Source organism: Manis javanica, chromosome 6 (genome assembly GCF_040802235.1).
Source record: "Manis javanica isolate MJ-LG chromosome 6, MJ_LKY, whole genome shotgun sequence".
In the NCBI taxonomy this organism is placed as follows: domain Eukaryota; kingdom Metazoa; phylum Chordata; class Mammalia; order Pholidota; family Manidae; genus Manis; species Manis javanica.
The window spans coordinates 3,534,388-3,554,149 of record NC_133161.1 but is presented as its reverse complement, the minus strand read 5'-3'; positions in this window follow the sequence as shown (position 1 = coordinate 3,554,149).

Genomic DNA, 19,762 nt, shown 5'->3' with positions numbered 1-19,762 from the left:
GTATGTGTATGTTTGAATTCATTTCTCCCATATTATTTTGCTTTTTATTTATCTGACTTTTTCTCCTTTTCCCCCTGAATTTGGAGTGAGGTCTGTTTTTGTTGTTTGTATTTCTTCATTCCATTTTCTTCTCTACAAGCTTGGATGTTATTCTTTATCTTTCAACAACCTCTGAATTCTGACATCATGTTCCTCTGAAAAAATTTAAAGGCCAACCAATATATTTACACATTAAATCAATTATAATGTTTTAACTCTGGCCATTGCCGACTACCATACTATTAAGTTTCTAAATTCAAAGATTAGTGTTTCAAAATGCACTTATTGCTCTTTTGAAATTCATATATTGGCCCGCTATTTTGTTTCCTCATCATTACTTTTACATGTCAAACCTTTTCTTTGGAATGGTTCCCTTTTTTCTTGAAGCACACCCTGAACCCTGCCTTTCAATGCATGGTCAGCATGTCCATGCGGCCCTGCGCACCGTGAGCCCCTGTTCACGACGGGGTAAGGCGCTTGCTCCAGAATGCAGATCAGCTTTGTGTTCAGAGCTCTGTTTATGAAGCCAGCATTCTTTCCCCAGCGAGGCTCTCCACAGAGGGTGCTGTCTGCTCGTGTACATCCGGACGGAAGTTCCATCCTGTTCTGGGCCAACTGGCGCTAGGACTAAGGCTGCTTTAGGAGGGCCTCTGGTGCGCTGCTGTTACGTTAAAGTCCCACAGCTTTTTGTTACTAAGTGTCTTTACTTTGTCCTCCTTCTGGAGAGAGAGAGTTTTGCTGTTTAAAGCAGTATCAATTGAGAAATTTTCTCTATTTGCAGGTTGTGCTGTTGAGAAACTAGCTCCCAGCCTGGTTCGGTTCCCCAGCAGATCACCTGGTCCCTGGACAGGTGCCCTCAGCCTGCGCGGGTCTGTGCTCATGCTGCTGTGTCTGGGTGTGCGCGTCTTCCTGATGCCCCTGCTCAACAGGTATGGGGCTGCCTCTATCTGAAGACTGGCCTTCAACAATTATAAAGAATTCCCTTCCATTATCTTCAAACAAGATTTTTTTCCATGTTCTGTATTGTCTCTGATACTTTGGATGAATTTTAGACCTTACTTAATCCCCTCTGACCTCACCCTGACTTTGTGCTGACACAGTTCTCTGCATAGTAAGAGGGGACTCCCTGTAGACCTCACTCCTGGTCAGCAATTCTCTCTGAGCATCATTTAGCCTGATGCTTGCTGTGAAGTTCACAGATGGATGGCCGGCTGAGGGACAGAGACAGAGAGAGAGGCAGGGAGAGACCAATTCTGTGGGAAAGCACGAGGCCTCCTGCTCGGAGTGCTTATTCCCCACGTAGCATCCGGCCCGGCTCCCCAGTGCCCGGTGGTGAGAAGCAGGTGTTCACCAGCACACACCGTGGACTCCCCAGGGCGCATCAAACCACCTGCCATTCCTCCAGAGGCCCTCGCCCCACCCACCTGTCCGGTTCTGTCCCGTAGGAGCCCCTCAGTCTTTCACCATGTGGGTCTTGCCTTCTCTCTGTGACTCCCCTCAGGTGCCATGTGCTCCCAGCAGCCCTGTGTGAGCCTGTCGGTGGCTGTGGCACCCGGTGCTTACCTCTCTCAGAGCACTTACTGCACAGTTTGCCAGTAAACAGATTATTGTCTGCGGATCTCACTGCATTTCACGCCCACTGAGGGCAGGAGGTGGCTTCTCCCTCCTGGCCTCCCCTGGCCTGGCCTGTCTGAAAGCCAGGCGCCTGGCAGGCCTCAGCATTCCCACTGCTCTGCCCAAACTGTCCTGCTCTCCCTTTTCTAATTTGTGTTACTATTTTGTAAGACTATGAGAATCAAAATGTCAGATGCATTGTCTTGCATTATATAAATTTGTTATATTTAGAGTTCATTTTGTCCTAGCTTTAAGGACTGATATCGAGTAGGATACTCTCAGCCCAGATCATGGACCAATGCAGGTTTCAGTTCCTAAATCTCATTTCTTGGGAGCAAGGAAAGGTATCTAATAGCAAGAAGGAAAGGGGAAAAAATGGCCACTGGGTAACTGAAACACAGGGTTTGTCAATTTATTGTCATTCTGCCCTCCTAGAAATGGCTCAGTTCAGAGAAGGAAAGTATTATAGACAAGCCTTTCTGTTTTAAATATTTCCTTTAGCTTCCATTACCGAGTTCCATGTGTTGCCTAAGTTGACAGAACAGCGACTTGAGCTCATTCGTGCAAGTGTACTGTGATTTGCATACTTTCATAACCTGTTAGCATCTGCTCATTGATAATTCTGAGCTTGTACTTTCCTGCTGGTTTTTACTGCAGAGGTGGGAAAGCACTAAATGGCAATTTGTTCCCTTAATTTTCCTGTGCAAACAAAGTCACAGAACAAAGCGAGATGCACTGTGACTACAAAATATCATTATTATTTTATCAACAATTGTAACACAGCACTCCATTAGAACGACTCCTTAGTAATAAATGAACCTAAAAGCAAGATAGTGAGGCGATGCAAAGGATACATTTCCATAATGCTACATTAATTATTTTGCATAGGGCCCGCTGTAGCCTACTACTGCCTAACAGATTGAGAATTTTGCAATTCTATATCTCACCAGCTTTGGAATGTGCATTAGCTCTAGCTGAACTGACTGTGCAAATCCAGGCTAATTCTAGGCATAAGCAGAATTCCTAGTCCAACTTATTAAGATTTCAGGGGCCATTGCTGGAAATTTCTTTAAAAGGAAAATGAGATCCCCTGTGATATAAAGGTATAGTCTGAAAGGTACCTCTCTTCTGGTGGTAAAATGTATGGGCTTAAATGTGCTGTCAGGTTTAGCTAACAAAACATGAGGTGCACTTCCAGCAGAAGGAACAGTCCGGAGAAAATGTCATGCTTCAAGTGAAAGGGGGGGTCTGTGAAAGAATATGGAGGAAAACTTGCATCTTAATCTCCTTTAATCACTGAGATTCAGCATCTCCTTCAGCTACAAAGTAGGCAGCAGCCATTGTTACATTAGCAATGCCTACGGCTTCATTACCTTTAGAAATCATTGATTATTTTGTCTCGCATTAAAATTGGCGCAAGTATCTTGAAATGTTTATTCTCAGCACAGGGACTTTGAAATTATTGTCCACATTTTAATAAAATATCACTTTTCTAGATCAAAATTTGTTTCTAAGGTTTGATTACTGAAATAGCAATATAACCCTTTCCTTTGTAATCCTGTGGTTTTCTTGTTTTCTTGTCTTTTTGCAATTAAAAACTTCATTCTCAGGAGGGTCTAGGTGGGATCCTCCTAGACAAACGCCGCCTAGACAATATGTGGAAAACTTCACCAGATGGTCTAAGAGGGGGCTCATATATCAAAAAAAGGGTAAGAACCCTGCCTTAAAGGTCAAAGAAGAAAGGGGAAGGCAGGGATTCTCATGATAAAGTTCTCCAACTTCACAATTTTGCTCTTGGCAACAAAAGCAGATGCTCCCTTATGAGTGCACTAATGCACAATTTAAAAAATCAATTTCAGAGTAATGATGGTGAGCACAACTTCCAAACAGAACCCTGGCTGTGCTGCCGGCCAATGATGGTCCAGACCCTAAGCCTTAAGGGGGCCAGAGGCCTGAGCTCTGTACCAGGAAATACCCTCTGTATAGGAGAGGAGCCTGGTTTCATAAGGAGGGAGAATTATTTTGATTGGTATTAACTGAGGAGTAAAAAACAAGCACAAAAATTTAGCGAGCAGCATAAGGAATCAAGGGAATGGCCTCTTTTCCAATCACTTCCCTTCCCCTGCGAGGAAAGCATGCACGTAAGGGAACTAAGGCCCCTGCTCTACTTGCCAGCGCAGCCAATCCCCCCCAGTCCCCTGGATGAATGTTCATGCTATGAGTTTCTAGGGACCTGTTTTTCTGATCAGGCCGCACTCACTGTTAATCAAAAACCAAATACAGAATCTATCATTTTTCAGTGCAATTCTGTGCTAGACACGCGGCTGAATAAACAAATGAATATTGCTGTGCCAGGTATGTTTCTATACCAAGGATCAGCAAACGTTTCCTCCAAACGGCTAGGCAGGAATATTTCACATTCGGCAGGTTGCACCCGTCTCTGTTGCAGCTGAGTGATTGCAAACGCAGCCTAGACAATATGTGGAAAACAGGTGACTGCTCCAGTAGAGCCAAATTTATGAAAACAGGCCTTGGACCGTATGTAGCCTGTGGGCTGTTCTAGATATTACAGCAGTGAGCCAAAGAAACACAGATACACGGTCCCTACTTCATGGAGCTTACATTCCAGAAGAGGGAGATGCCCAACCAGCCAAGCAGATGAGTTAATTACATACCACATTTTAAGCTGATAGGGGCCCGGATGAGGGACCAGCAGGAACACAGCACAGGTGCCACAAGTGGGGGGGGGGGATAGTAATATGAGCTGAGGGCCAGGGAAGGCCTCTTTGAAAAAGTGCTATTTGAGGACAGTTTTGAAGGAAATGAAGGAGCAAGCCATGGGCAAGAGAATTCCAGGGTCCTAGATCATTAAAATGGTCAGGCAGCATAAAAACAGGCTTTCCTGACAGAGGAACCTGAGGCTTCCAGAAGTTAATTTATTTATCTAAATACACGTGCCCCCGCCCACCCAGACCCAGAGGTCAGTATCTCCGGGAGTCATCAAAGGCCTTGCTACTTGCTTAAAGTGCCTGGTGGTTGAATGTCCAGAAATGACTGACAATCTGCACTAGGCCAGAAGGACCTTTAAGGTATTAAAGTTCTCTTAAAGAAAACAAACTAACAGAAACACAAATGCTTTTACATGCAAAATAATAAGCTAGAAATGTCAGATGCTCTATAGCTTCTGAGATACTCATTGTTTTGGTCAAGATATTCCGAAAAGCAGATAACAAAGATTAAACATACAAGCAATTTATTAGGGGAAACCCCTGTGATAGACAGTGGAGTGGCTGGGAACCCCCAGACCACAGTGCAAGAGGGGAGAACCGAGACAGCCCAGAGAGAAAACACAGGTGAGAACCGCTGCCCACCCTAAGCGGCTGGGAGCTGTTTGTGCTGCCTTTGCTAACTAACTGGAACGGAAACCAACATGTTTGCCAGATCAATGGCTGCAGACAATGCACATGAGGCCACACCCATCTGCTTTTGCAACAATACATGTCTGGCTGCAAGCACAGCTTGCTCATTAGTCTGCGTTAGCCAACAGGTTTTTTCCGGGATCTGTCTGGTTTTTCCAGGGGCAAAGTGGAATTAAATGGAGACATGGTAGGGGTCACTTTCCTTGTTTTCTTTGAGTCTTTAATGGAGGCACAAATCTTTGCCTTGTCCCCGGGGACTATGGTAATGCTCTTGTATTTACTACCTTAGCAGGGGAGTGAGGAGGGATTTCTGGGGTTTTGCCTTTCCCAGTCTGATGGCTCTTATCCCACATTCCAGAAACCCAGTGAAAGGGTTACTCCAAGAACCAAGGACACTGATTCCATTTATGTACTTGGGAACTGGAGAAACGACTGAGTGCATCCAGGCACCCAGTGAATCACTGTGAGGTGGACATTAGCCAAGACTCCATATTGTACCTGGTTCCTGCAGGCCCCGCTCTGAAAGCCGGGCCATGATGGGTGCCCGGATCTCAGGTGTCAGTGCGGACCCCATGTTCACTGGGCGTGGACTTGCCTGGTTCTTCCCCTCCCCTCCCTCCCGTCTGCTGCCTCCTGACCACCTGGTGCTGCCCCTGTGGCCCCACATGGCCCTCCCTGTCTCTAGGAGGATTGCAGGGAGGTCCTGCAGAGAGTGTGCCGCCCCCATGTCCTGGCCCCACTACCCCCATGTGGGCAGATGCCCTGGAGTCGCCCTGTACCTGAGTCCTTGGCCTCACTGTGCCGCCTGACTTCCCCTGCACCCCAGGACCACGGTCCACCCCTGCAGAGCACCCCAGATGCTGTTCTCTGGATTTGATTCTGCTCCCGGGCCGTTGTGGTGGCCTTGCCGCTGGGTTGGAGGGACTGAGATCTTTTTCATGCTCTTGGTATCATTACTGATTCTGCTTCACCATTTCTGAGCTTGCCTGCCCTGGAACATTGATCTCCATTTTTTTAAGTTTCATTGAATTATAAGTGATACACAAAAAATTGTGCACATTTAATGTCTGAAGTTGGATGAATTTGGACATGGGCATACACTGCAGTACAGGCGCCCCAATCGTCGTCACCTCCCAACATTTCCTGTGTCCGTGTGAGTGTGTATTGTAGTAAGAGCCCTAATGTGAGGTCTTTCCTCTTAACATGTGATCTCTGGTGTCTGGATGTTCCCACTTTCAAAGGAGCCCGTCGCACCCCGTTTCCCCCCGACACAGCGCGCGTGGCGGCACGGCGTCTCGGCCTGGTGGTCCTTTCTGTATTTCTCTCTCATCTTCTCTCACAGGAGCCTCAAGGGTGAATAGTTTACCCCCACTCCCCTCTGCTCACACCAGGACAGAAACAAAAGATGCAGAGAACCAGGGTCAGTGAAACTGCGACCTTCGTGTCATGTGAAGAACAGCAAACGCCTGTTTCCAAAAGCTCCTCCCCCAAATGATGAGGCCCGGGCCCCGGGAAGTTGAGAGAAGGAAGCGGCACGTTGCCGCAGAGCAGGACACACGGACAGAAGGTGCCGGGAGGCCCCACTGTGGGAGAGAAGGACTCCTACCCAAAGGGCCAGTGACCCAGGGAGGCCAGAGCCTCCTCGTCTGGACCCGGTGGGGGGCACTTCGTGTGGGGCTGGGGCCACAGAGGGAGAGGCTCATACCCCCACACGGGGAACGAAAGACAACCTGTTGTGCATACTCTCAGGTGTGAACAATGACTCTTGCACATGCAGAAACCACTTAAATTTCCATCTCAAAACATGTGATTTCCTTTTTGTGTAAGTTCCTACAATATTCTTTGCCTGGTCAAATAAAATCAGTAAGTAAACTTTAGATTTACACACACACACACAAGCACACACACACACGCATGCGGCCTTGGTAAGAATCAGGGGAGCTGGGTCTTGGATAAGTCACACTCTGAGGTGACAGCATTTGTCTCTGTGATGAGTGGTCATCTCATCTTGGACATGGTGCACTGCACATGGCTTCTCATTTGCTCTGAGCTGTGTAGAGTTGTCCCTTCACTGTCCAGTTTCAGGGGATCATAGGGTCTCCTTGGCTTCCTTCTCTGCCAGGGGTTGTGTCTCCCTGCAGCCAGCCTGCTGGGTGTCCTGAGCACAGGTGTACACACCTGTCCCACAGTGGGTCAGTCCCTAAGTCTAGTTTCAAGGAAAGAATATGGGAGTTTATTAGCATTCAGGTCAAAACCTGACTCAGTCTACAGAAGGGTGTGAGTCAGACATGACTGGATGTCTTCCTGGTCTGTCAACAGGCTGATGCCTTCACGCTGCTTCATAAGCCTAGAAAAAAAATGCAAAGGAAGAAATGTCCCCACAGAACTCGGGGCGGATTTCCAGTTGCCCCAGGAAGGAAGTGCACCCTGGCAAGGGGCGTTTGCCTCCGTCACGCACCCTGCCTGCAGGGACTCAGCCTGTCCTGGAGCTGCAATGTTTCTTTTTTCTAGTTGTTCCAAAATTTCCTGAAACATGATGAAGCAAACCCAGGAACTGACATACATATTCCATAATTATGAGGTTTTTGTTCAAAGCATCCTGTGGGCAATTTGGCTTGAGCATTTATTTAAATGTCGTATAAGTCAACTCATTAAAGCTGCAAAACCACTTCCCAGATTGGTACCTATTACAGGAGACAGAAAGGCAATGGAACAAGCCCCGGTCCCCTGGGAAATGGCTTTAGCTCAAAGGACGACAAACATTACATTAAGCACTTTATAATTGATTTGGGAATTACTGTCATGTGTTTATCTTTCTAATTATACCAGAGGATCAGGGTTCTGATGTACAACGAGACCAAAGATGTCATTCCACACGCCCGCTAGTCCTGCCAGCCACTCCGCAGGACACCACCCTCCCCACTGGGGGCTGTCCCTGAGCGGCAGTGACCCCCTCCTCTCTGCAGCACCCAACACTTACATGTATTCTCAAGTTTAGGAGATGGGACAGCTCGCTCATCATGAAAATGCTTGGCCGTAGCTTAGCTGTGACATTCCCAGTGTAAAGAGTGGAGTGGGGACATCAAGGGTATAGTACTCAAAAGTGCATTGAAATTAATTCTCAACTTTTCAAGCTCAGACTTCTATGGACCCTACTGACTCTGAATCTATACACAAAGATACCCTTGAAAGTGCCGAGAAGGAAAACCCCACCCAGCCGCCCTGCAAGGAAGTCGAGGTGCAGCGCGTCATACCTCCATCTGGCAGGTGTATGCTTCAGTGCGCCTGGGGGTGTGTGAGATAATTGCATGGCATATTCTTTCAATTATTATTAAAAGCCATTACTAATTGGTAGTTTACCTCTAAAATGTATCAACATGTAATTGAGAAAAACTGCATAGACTGTAGGTGAAGCTTCATCCTATTTGTTACTGCCCCAAATGACTGATTTCCACCTTGGGACATCACAGTTGCGCTTCAGTACCTTTGAGTTGTTACACGGCGCCACGGAGGGAACTGTGCCCGCCCGCCCACTTACTCCTGCATTGACGCCCTCACCCCCGTGTGGTGGTATTTGTGGATGGGGCCTTTGGGAGGTGACTCAGGTCAGAGGCCTTAGAGGTACTGGTGCCCTGGTAAGGGGTCACCACCTGCAGACACGGTGAGGGCAGGTCGGCGGAAAGGCAGGAAGTCGGCCCGCGCCGGGGAACTGAATGGTGGGCACGTGGATCTTGGACTCAGACCTCCAGAATGGTGAGAAGTAGATTCCTGTTGTCTGAGCCCCTGGTCTGGGGTGTCTTTTTATGGCAGCTGAGCCGACTAATACACATGGGATGAATTTCATCCTCTTAACTACAAAACGAACCTATAAGGAACCAGAAATACATGTATGTAGTCACCGAGGAGACAAAAAAGATCTCGGGGGAGAGCAGGACTTGACGACAGTCTGACTAAAGGTATCACTGCAGTAAAGTAGCACGAGCCGCAGAGGGCCTGGCCCAGATGTCCTGGACTAGGGAGCCAGCACACCGCAGCCCGGGCAGGCGATAGCAGGGCCAGCTCGCCTCTGAGTCCAAAAAACTACACAGACTTTACATTTTAGAGCCTGAAGACATGTACAGGAGTTCACTCCATCCCTGCAGAAGTACTTGTGTATTTCAGAACCAGTCAGAGATCAAGAGGCTGCGTGACCCACCTCCCTGTGCAGTCGGGGGCCATGGGTGTGCCCACAACACGCCTTCACACACCATCCCCGCCTTCCGGGAGCACTCGCAATTCAGCTTTGTGACGTTCTAAAGTGGCACATGTGCTATAAAAGGCACCCAGCTGTGGGGAGGCTCTTTCATCCATGGCAGGCAGAACACAGTCAAGAAGGGCCCCCCCAAACCAGGGCCTGCAGACTTTTCTGCAAGTATCACCCACAGCTGAGGCCGTGACTGGGCCAAGCTCTCACACATTATGTCATATTAATAAGAAAATATACACCCAGGCATTATTTCACCTAAACACAATTTAAAACTGATTTCATTCTAGGGCACATCTTGCTCCCACTATTTTATTTTTAAAATACTGTTAGGCGTCCACAGCAGTGTTAATATAAAGATATTTCCACTTCACTATTAGCTCCGATGATATCAGATATGGTTTTACACAAAGCTTTTAAATTACAATAAAATAGTTACATAATGGCAATATCTTAGTGGTCTTTGCCCATTAGCTTTCAACTGCATTACATTACTCTAAAATATTTTGTATATCGTAAGTCTATTCGCTCCTTACTTATTTTCACCAGTGTTTACAGTGTACCTATTGTCACGTGCTCCTCCTGAAATAAACCACCTTGTTCTGTGCCCGTCCAAACCCTGACCATCGTCACCCTCCACGGCCTCCAAGAAACCCTTGTTTGACCACACTCGTCTTCACGACAGAGGCAGGCCTGCAAATCCCTGGGGTCAGCCTTGGCTCTGTTACACTGTCATGTGCCTTAGAGTTTTGTGCACAGAGGATGCTGCTTTAGAATGCACTTTTTGGAGCCAGGGTGATGAATACTTTATATGTCCATGCTCCCCAAAGAACTTAAGAGAATGCTGACACAAGGTAAGAGTTTTGGAAATATGTTGATTAAATAATCCATGACAATTTGAGAGAATGAGCATAGGGTTTTTTTTAAGTGCAAACACACACACAAAGGGAATTAACTTAGTCAAACTGAAAAGCAGACTTTAAAACACTGAAAGAGAGGTCCACCAATTTTCATTATTCATGATAGTTAGAGTGTATAAAGTCTCCCTGAATACTGAGTTAGTGAATACCGAACTATTTTTCCTATGAAAAATACAGGCTTCGGTTCCTATGAGCCTCTGGTTACAACATTTTCATCAACCAGTCAATAAACAACCCTATTTAATGTATACTTTTGATTTATTAACATCGAACTCATGGCCAACAGCTCTACAACTCAGCCTGAGCAAAGTGCCTCTAACACACCTGCTTTCCCCAAAAAGCACATCACAGCCTTCTTGAGATGAGCAACACCAGACAATGCTTCAGTGCTCCGATTATGGGCCTGTTAAAATCATCGACAAAGAGCACAAAAATGCAGAAAATGTGTCATTAAATAGGCAGTGATGAGGCCACTTGTTTATAGCGTGAGCTGGAACAGGATGTCAGGGTGTTGCCCTGCCGCACCTGCGTGGGGAACTACATCCTGGCAGCCCGATGTTTGTGGCTCTGTGTGTATCTGCAAACAACCATGGAGGTGCAGGAGCCCTGATGTGGGGAGTAAGTATTCTTAGTGAAAATATGGAATCCACAAATAATAAAGATCAACTCTATATGAATCTTCTTCTTAGAGGTTGTACAGAAGTCCTTTTTTGGACTTTCTTTTGCAATTTTTTTCCTAAAAACCCATCTACACCCTTGCAAGGGCATCCTAGGAAAATGCAGTGGACTCCAAGTGTGAGGCTTCTGTTACAGCCCAAGGCCCACCAGTCACACAGTGTTTACATGTGAGCCTCCGTGCCTCCACTCACAGCATAGGACTGGGCAGCTGGGAACGCCTTTGCTTCCTGTATATTTGCATTAAATGACATATGTGTTTCTGAGGCACATTATTCAGGGCTTAAAATAGTGTGGTTTTACGGTTCCTCCATAAAACCAGTTTGTTGATTCATGTGATGGCTCACACAGTGTGAATTTCCTACAAAAGGTGAGACCCTGCAGGGCCCCATTTCTCCACAGAACTTTAGAGAACAGCAAGGAGACGCAAATGACCTCGAACCCATCCAGGAAGGAGCTACTCTGTGACACTTAGTAATTAAAGCTTTAGCGCGAAGGGATGGTGGCTGTAGAAGGAGGGAACACCAGAAAAACAAAATAAAAATGATATTGATAACTATAATAATAAAATAAACAGGAGCAGAGGTTTACAGCTGAGAAAAATGAGAACAAAATTTAAAAGAAAGGAAGCTCATAGGATTGAGCTCGCAACTCAGTAGATGTGCTCATATGCATCTATATGATGTCATACGATACGCTAGAAACTGGCAGAAGGCAGCTGGAACTGTGATAGCTGAGCTAAGAAATGGAAATCAAATCTTTGTATTTAGATTTTCTTCTTTAGTTGGTATGGCTTAGATTATTTCTAATAATAAATCATCCTTTTTTAAGTTAAGAACTATGTCCAGTATCAAACTGTAGTATTCCAGGGCTGGCTTTTCCCCATACTTTCAAACACTTGATACCTAAATGGTTCCTTGTTACATGGCCCCCAAAGAGCTTCCCAAACCCCTTGGTGCTGGTTAACAACAGCACAGTCATAACCACCAGGAGGAAATCGGTGACTCGCAGACGTCCCTCGACCCTTCACTCATGATGGGAACATCACACGAGGCAGATGCAGATGCTGAGTAGATATTTAATACAGTAATTAGGTATCTGATACAGTAGATCCAAACACCGGGTCATGAAAATGAAAAGGGCGAGGCTTTGGTGCAGCTTAATGGGGCAGAAGTGGAGGTGCCAACAGCGCTGTAGTTTTCCTGCCCCTGCGACGGGTCTGTGGTCCAGGAAGCCAGGCTCCACGTGGTCAGAAACATGAAAGTCTCCTGGGCCAGCTGCTGGACAGTCCCCCCACATCCTTTGCTCGAGACAGGTTGGACGCTCAGTCCTACCCAGCCCTGTTCCAAGATGGGCAAAGAACCGGGCAAGCCATCACCCAGAAGATGAGGTGTGTGGAACGTTCTGCCAGCGTTCTTGCCTAGGTTTCCACGTGATACTTGGCACGTGTGCCTCTCCACGTGGGGAGCTGGTCTGAAACACACACGCAGTCACCGTTCATAGTAACTGTGATAGGTGAAGTCGCGGGCCCTCATTTCCTCTCCGGTGAGCGACTTCTATCTCCTCTGTGCCCCTTTTCTGCTGTCAAGAACCTGGGCACCCTACTTTTTCCAGATCCTTACTTTGTTTATATATTTTCTATTTGAAAAAAGTAATCAATTATGTCCCAAGATGTGCACGTGTTGTTAAAATGTGATATCCTTCCTGGAAAACTGCCGTCTTTCAGATTGCAAGGGAATACAGACCTAATGGAGTAATGTCCAGCTAGACGGCCAGAGAGAGACTCAGGGGCAGGGACGCCAGCCTTCCCCCTCCCCCCTCAGAGGGGTTTCCAGCACTGTCCCCTCAGGGGCTCCTTTCCCCCCCACTGCAGGGCGCCGGGGCGCTGCCCTCTTCCCACAGACGCCCAGTGCTGCAGACGTCCAACACAACACAGCAAATTCACCAACGGAGGAAATGGGTTAGTGTCCTCAGTGCTCAGGGACACGTCTACCTTCTCCAAGGCAAGTGAAAGTACTACAGGGTTGTTTTGAAGAAAAGGCTCCCCCTTTCCCTACAAAAAAGGTAGAAAACAGTGGGAATTCCAGGATCACTAGAAGACGAGCAAGAGAGAGAGCGTACTGCCACGTGCATGGAGAAAGGCCAGAATGCCCACAGTAACCCAAAAGCTACCGGCTTTTGTATTTTAGTAACACTACGTATACATAGCACCTCCCCCTGTGTGGGCGACAAGGATTCCGCGGAGTTAGTGCTGATAAAAAGATTCATTTGGAATTGATATAATCCCAAATCTAATTTAACCTGTGTTTAACAAAATGCACATAGGATTGTCAATACATCCCCTATATCTATTATTTTTTTATTATAAAATTTACGATGGATCTTTATGCTTTTTAGGCTTTTAAACATCTAATACAGTGTGTAACCTCTTTCAGTGCAGAGAAAATCCATAACAAACAGATCCAAAAAGGGCTGAATATTGTTATAATTCAATGAAATGAGTAAAAAGCATTTTTATTGAATTAAAAATTCTTACTCTCGCCTTTTAAGTTTGATTCATCAAGGACATTATTCCATGTCTTCATTTTCTCTTAAAACAGAAGGGAAAATATGCAGTTTTTAGAGGCCTTGGAAGTTTAAGAAAAATTTATAAAAAATAACATCTTGGCCAAACTGCCATGTAATAAAGGAATTATAAATGTAAAGTGCATTTGTGTTTATTGTGACTGAAATAATGAGAATTAAATTTGGCAGGGGTGAGGGGCCACGGAAGACTCCTGGACTAGAAATTAGGATGTTTCAGTTCTTGCCCTCAATTTACCCTGTCCAGGTCATGGTGGACGGGTCTTGTCAATCACTGTTCATTCAGTAATACTGCCTTGGGCACCTGCCACATGCCAGGCAATGTATGGAGGACTGGGGCCCATCTGTGGACAGCAGCACGAGAACCCTGCATTCTGTGTGTGGGCAGCAAGCCACTTCTCCCCAGGCTGACACTCTCACAGCTCCGTGATTAAGGACCCCCACTCACGGCCCCGCAGGGAAGGCCAGGCTCACGACTTCAGGCGCTGGCCCCCATCATGGCCTCTGGATTTTACCTCCAGGTGTGTTGCTCCGCCCTGAGGTCTAGACGTACATGTCCCACCGCGTGGCTGTTTAAGAGGCATCTCAAACCTCACCAGACCCCTGTTCTTCTGTCCCCACCCTGCTCCTCCCACGAAAATCTGGGAGCCAAGATTTCTGGCAGAAAATCCTTCAGCTGTGTCAAAAATACCGTGCCCTCAGAATCCACTGGTTTCTCCCCACCCCCACCACCATGACCCCAAAAGCTTTTGCCTGGATTCCTGCAACAGCCTCGTAAACCCCTACAACTAAATCTTAACACAGCAAAGTGACTTTAAAAATGAGAGATTGTATCACTCACTGCCCAGTAACTCCAGTGACTTGGTGTTTCATTTGGAGATGAACCCAGTAACTTTACAGTGGCCTCCATGGCCCTAAAAGACCCACCCCGCTGCCTCTCTACCTGCTCGCCCTGTGCCAGCCTCACCAGCTCCCTGCCCTTCGAGGACATGCCTCATGCACTACTGCCTTGGGCCTTCGTACCCGCCACATGGGGACAGAGGGTCTGGTCTGATTTTCTACTGCTAAATCCTAATGCTTGACACGTTATAAACTCTCCATAATTATTTATTGAATATCAGGTGGCAACAAATGCATTGAAAAAATAATTGGTGTAATTCTATATTACCTTTACATACTCTGTGTGTGTGTGTGTGTGAGAGAGAGAGAGAGAGAGACAGAGAGAGAGACAGAGAGAGAGACAGAGAGAGAGACAGAGAGAGAGAGAGACAGAGAGAGAGACAGAGAGAGACAGAGACAGAGACAGAGAGACAGAGGAGAGCTCAGACTTGCATGGGATTTCATCACTACAGTCAACGTGCAGTTTGAATGCTTGTTTTGTACAAGAAAATTTTAGATACTCTGAAGAAACACTGAACAATCAAACAGGAGAAAAAATGTAAAGGAGTATCAGGTGTCGCTGTCCCAGGAAGCCTCACGCATTTCCCAGGGCCGTGGAGAGGCGGGAATTCACCTCTGTCTGAACGTAGTGCTCAGAGATGTGAGTGAAGTCATGCTCAGGGGGTCCAGCCCCAGCCAAGCCTCGGTGTTTTACCCACGCGTCCTGCATCCTCTAAACACGGATCATCCCACCTGCTAGAAAGGAGACTGATTTGGGGAAAGAGTGACAACAACCTGTTAGGTTAGTTGGGCCCTACTAGGGAAGACTTTGAATGCCCAACCGAGTTATTGGACAACTATTGGCCAATTTAATATCTCAAACCTGTAGTCATGAAATCCTCTTGTCCAACAAAACATGTTATGAGGCCTAAACGTAGCAGCAGTAACATGGTTGGTTTTCAGGGTGAAGTGGAAACCGAGGTGTGGATGGCACACATTGTCCCCCAAGGGCGTCCCTTTGCCCAGGGCCATGGTTCTGAAGGGCATCCTGGAGTTCAAGGGCTTCTCAGACCTTTGAAAACCACTGCTACAGATAATTGGGGATTTCACTCTGTTCCTAATCTGCACATGTCTGATGTCTTCCCGACATCTGGGCAGTATTACAGAGCAGCAGCTGACCAAGTCCGAACAACTCTGGGTGGGCTGGTAACCAAGCCATAACCCATTTGAGTGACCTTGGGCCTGACGTGGCCATAGAAGTGTTCATGCATGCAGTCAACAAATACACCAGACCTACTGTGTGCCATGCATTGATGCAGGCTGCAGGGCTACAAAACAAAACCCTGAAAAGCTGATGGTGTTAACTGTTGTCAAGGAACAGGCAGTTACTGTGACAGAGCACAGTGGGAGAAGATGCACTGAATTTATACAGGTGGTCAGAGAAGGCCTCTTTCAGGAAGGACTGCTGAATCTGAGACGTTAAAATGGAGAGCGCAGGTGGGGATGGCAGCGTCTACGACGTCTTATGGCAAGAAAGTGGTACATACAAGGACCCAGAGGATGGTGCCTGGGCCTGGGGGGCCATTTAGTGATTAGACCAGAGGAGGGCCCTCACTATTAAAGGGTGAAAAGATTGCAAAACACATTATTCCTGGGAGGTACCAGATGGTTCTGCTTTTTAAATCTGACACATCTATAGGCATGTGCACACATAAACATGTGCACAGATGCACATGCCCACTTGCACAGCTGTTTCCAGAGGTTGCTAGGCTGGAGCTGATTTTGACAAGCAACCCATCCTCATTGCTCACAGGTCTGTATCTGCAGATTCCCCCAAATCAATTCGCATGGCACTCTGCAGTCATCCCCAAACACTCACAAAGCAGTGAAAACTGAGTTGCCTTCGTGCCCCTTCCCAGCTGAGGTCAGCCTTGGTGAGGCTCTGCCTCCTGTTTCAGCTCAGTCTGCAAGCCAGCATCCTTTTCAGTCTAGTTACTGCAGATCTGCTGAATTTCCGTGCCTCTTGTTGGTGATTTCACCCCTGAAAACAGCCCTCGGGTGTAGTGCCAAGGCACAGTCTGACAGTCCTACAGGCAGACGGGCTGTGCTGCACTTTAGGGAGCAAACGTGTGTGTTAGGTGGGCTCCAGGCCTGACTTACAGGGCTGCTGGCCATGAACTCGATGTTAGTGAATCCACAGTGTGTGCTCAATGTGGGTTTTTTCAACAGAACCGCATGTAAAGGAAGGCTATGCCCTGACTGGCTCAGGAAAATATGACCAGGTGCTCGCAGGAAATGAACCGTGTGTTTCTCCCAGGGGCAATGGTTCAGCGCTCTCTACTTCAGTGTCACGAGACTGTATAGAACAGGTTGCTGTGAACGACAAGAGTCGACTGCAGCAGATTTGCCTCACTGTATGTGACTGGGAAGAGCGGTAGGTAGCTGGTAAGGGATGAAGCCACAAAGGGGAAGGGGACATATTTAAGTACATTGATCTTTATATTCTGCGCATGTACTTTATAAAGTATGTTTATATACTTTGGGGATATAGGCCTCATCTGAAATCAGGCCCAGATTTGTAGAGAAGGCCAAGTCAGGTTCAACCTCTCTCCCGGGGGCTACGTAGGGCTGGTCGCTCTCCCCACCTGTGCCCTCCTGCAGTACATTTTGAAGCTGGAATGCGATGCTCCCCAGCAACCAGGCTAATTAAAAGAACAAACACTGAATCAGGAACTTAAGACAACTAACTCTCATGGGACTTATCTGAAGGAATTTGAATAGTACCATGTTGAATATAATGTTCCTTAAGCTTACATTTTTCTGTGTAGTTGCTTAAAGATAAAATTTCTCAATTTAGAAATACCTACTCTACCCGAAGCCAGATCATTACCTTACTCACTGAACTAAATTTAATGAAACTCCTAGTAATAGGCTGTGAGACTGCGTGATCCGATCACTGCTTTATTTTACAACTCTTTACTTAATCATAAATTACTTCAAACAAATGGAAGCATTCAGGTGACCAGAGGTATAATCTACCAGGTATTTATCCAGTGTCGACATTTTGTCATATTTGCTCCAGATCCTTTTAAGGAGATAGTACACAGATAAACATGAGCCGCATTCTGTGCCTGCTCGTCCCTTACCCCCCCAGGGTGAGTGCCCTCAGGCTGGGGGAGGTCCCTCTGACGCCTCCCTGTCTGATACCGTCACTCCATCTACCTGGAGGTGCGAAGAACATGCAATGGGTTTGGCTATCTTTATATACATGGCATCCTTCTCTACATTTCCTTCCACACACTGTTTTAGTAAGCAATCTGTTGGATCCACTTGCCAGTCTCTGCCCTTTAACTGGCATGGAGACCACTGACATTTCAGGCCTTCGCTAACAGGCTACGGCCTCGGTTACCCTTTTATTTCCCTTCTGTTTCTTTCCTCTCTCATTCCTGTTTCTCTTTCCTTCCAACCCTCCTGCAGGTTATATGACACTTGTAAGATTTCGTGGTGATTGTTTACAGTCTATTTGAGCATATTATTTCTTAGGGTTTCCTCGGAGGATGCTCTGGGTGTTGCAATGGCAGAGGTATAACCCATCACAGTTCCCAGTACGGGAAGTCTTCCCGCTGCATTAAGGTACAGGACTCTTACCTCGCGCCTGGCCCCCTCCCCTCCCTGCACCGTTAGTCTGGTTGTCTGAAGCGTTTCCTCCTCATGCATTGAGCACCTCATCACAAGGGGTTGCGATTTTGCTTTAACCATCAAATACAATTTGTAAAGGTTGCGAGGAATAAACTTGTCCATTCTCCTTGCTCCTATTTCTGCCCTCCCTGTGTTCTTCTTTCCTTTCTGAAGCCAAAAGCCTTCATCTAATGTCTCTCTTTTCTGCTTAGACAACTTCCGGTGGCCCTTTCTTGAGGGTGGATTTGCTCGTGACCATCACCATAGGCTTTCGCTTGACCGACCAGGCCTTCACTACCTGCGTTCCGGAGGCGGTTGTCTGTCGATGTAGGTCGTAGCTGGTGGCTCTGTTCTCTGGCACCTGGAGCTGTGTCCCCTTCTGGCTTCCACGGCTCAAGCAGAGAAGCCTGCCCCCCTTGATTCATGCCCTCCTAGAAGAGATGTCCCTCCCTGGCCATGTCGAAGGGGCTCTTTTGTCTGAGGCTCTGATGGCGTGAAGGCTGGCTCCGTTTTCCCCACAGAAGCATCGACTGCCCATTCTGTTTCCTTCCCTTTCTCTCTGTTGTTCAGATGGGGTAAGTTCTACGGATGCATCCTTTATCCTCTGTCATCCGTTATGGAGCCCATCCAGTGGAGGGGTTGGGTTTGATTTGGAGGACAGCTTCTTAATTGCATTTTTAGTTACATAATTTCCTTTTTTTCTCATTTTAACATCTGCTGCTTAGCTGAGATTTTGGGTCAGCACTTTGGATATTATGTTGAGACTCAATCCTCTCTTGTTTTTTCTTTTGCAAACAGCCCCGTGTTGAGGCCCAAATGGGTGGCCATGTTCACTTCCCAGTGGGCCCCTGGACACAGGGGGAGTTGAAGGAAGAGAGGATTCATGTCCCCATCACACCGCTTCCTTTCCTTGCATGAAGCCGGAGGCAGTGGAGGCCCATCCACGCTGCACCTGGCTGACACTACTCTTGACAAGGACTACAAGCCTGCTGCCCACTTTCCTGGGCGGAAGTCTGGTGGAACATCAACTTCCACGCTGCCCTGCTGAACCAGAGCAGGAGTGGGCTCCATTCTCATTTGGCTGGAGCAGCACAGGTATTGCCAATAAAGTTCCACTGCCAGGCTGCCCTCTCCCAGGCCCTGCGGCTAGGTGGCTGGGCTTTCCTGCGAGTTTTCTTTGTCTGCACTCACTGACACTCTGGGTTGGAGGTGTGCAGTGCCCAGGAAGAAAACCCAGTGACCTAACTGCCCTGTCATTCATTCCACTGCCCCAAGGCGCCAGGACGGCCCACCTGCACCTTCCTACCTTCCTGGCTTCTGTGCTTGTTTGCTGTGTGTTAGTTGTCCGGGGAGAATCTGGGGGAGCAGCGCGGATCCTCCCTGACGGAGCGGTGGGCAATATTCCCCGAGACCGTGCACACCGCTGCATGTGGGCTTAGCTCCTCCAGGCTCATTATCATCGCCTGTCTATTCTACAGACACAGTTTTTTTTACCCTTTTTCTTATTCACAGATGTTTGCTTTCCCAGTGATTTATCAACAGTGATAGACTGCGCATCCTGATGGGGGGACAGGTCCTGAATGCATACCCAGACCTTCCCTGGAGTGACATGGAGGGGAATTACTTGTCATTTCTGCCTTTTCTCTGTTCATCTCCCTTCCCCTGGTGGTTCTGAGATTGCCTCTAGTCATTCCTGGGCCCCCTAATCAGAG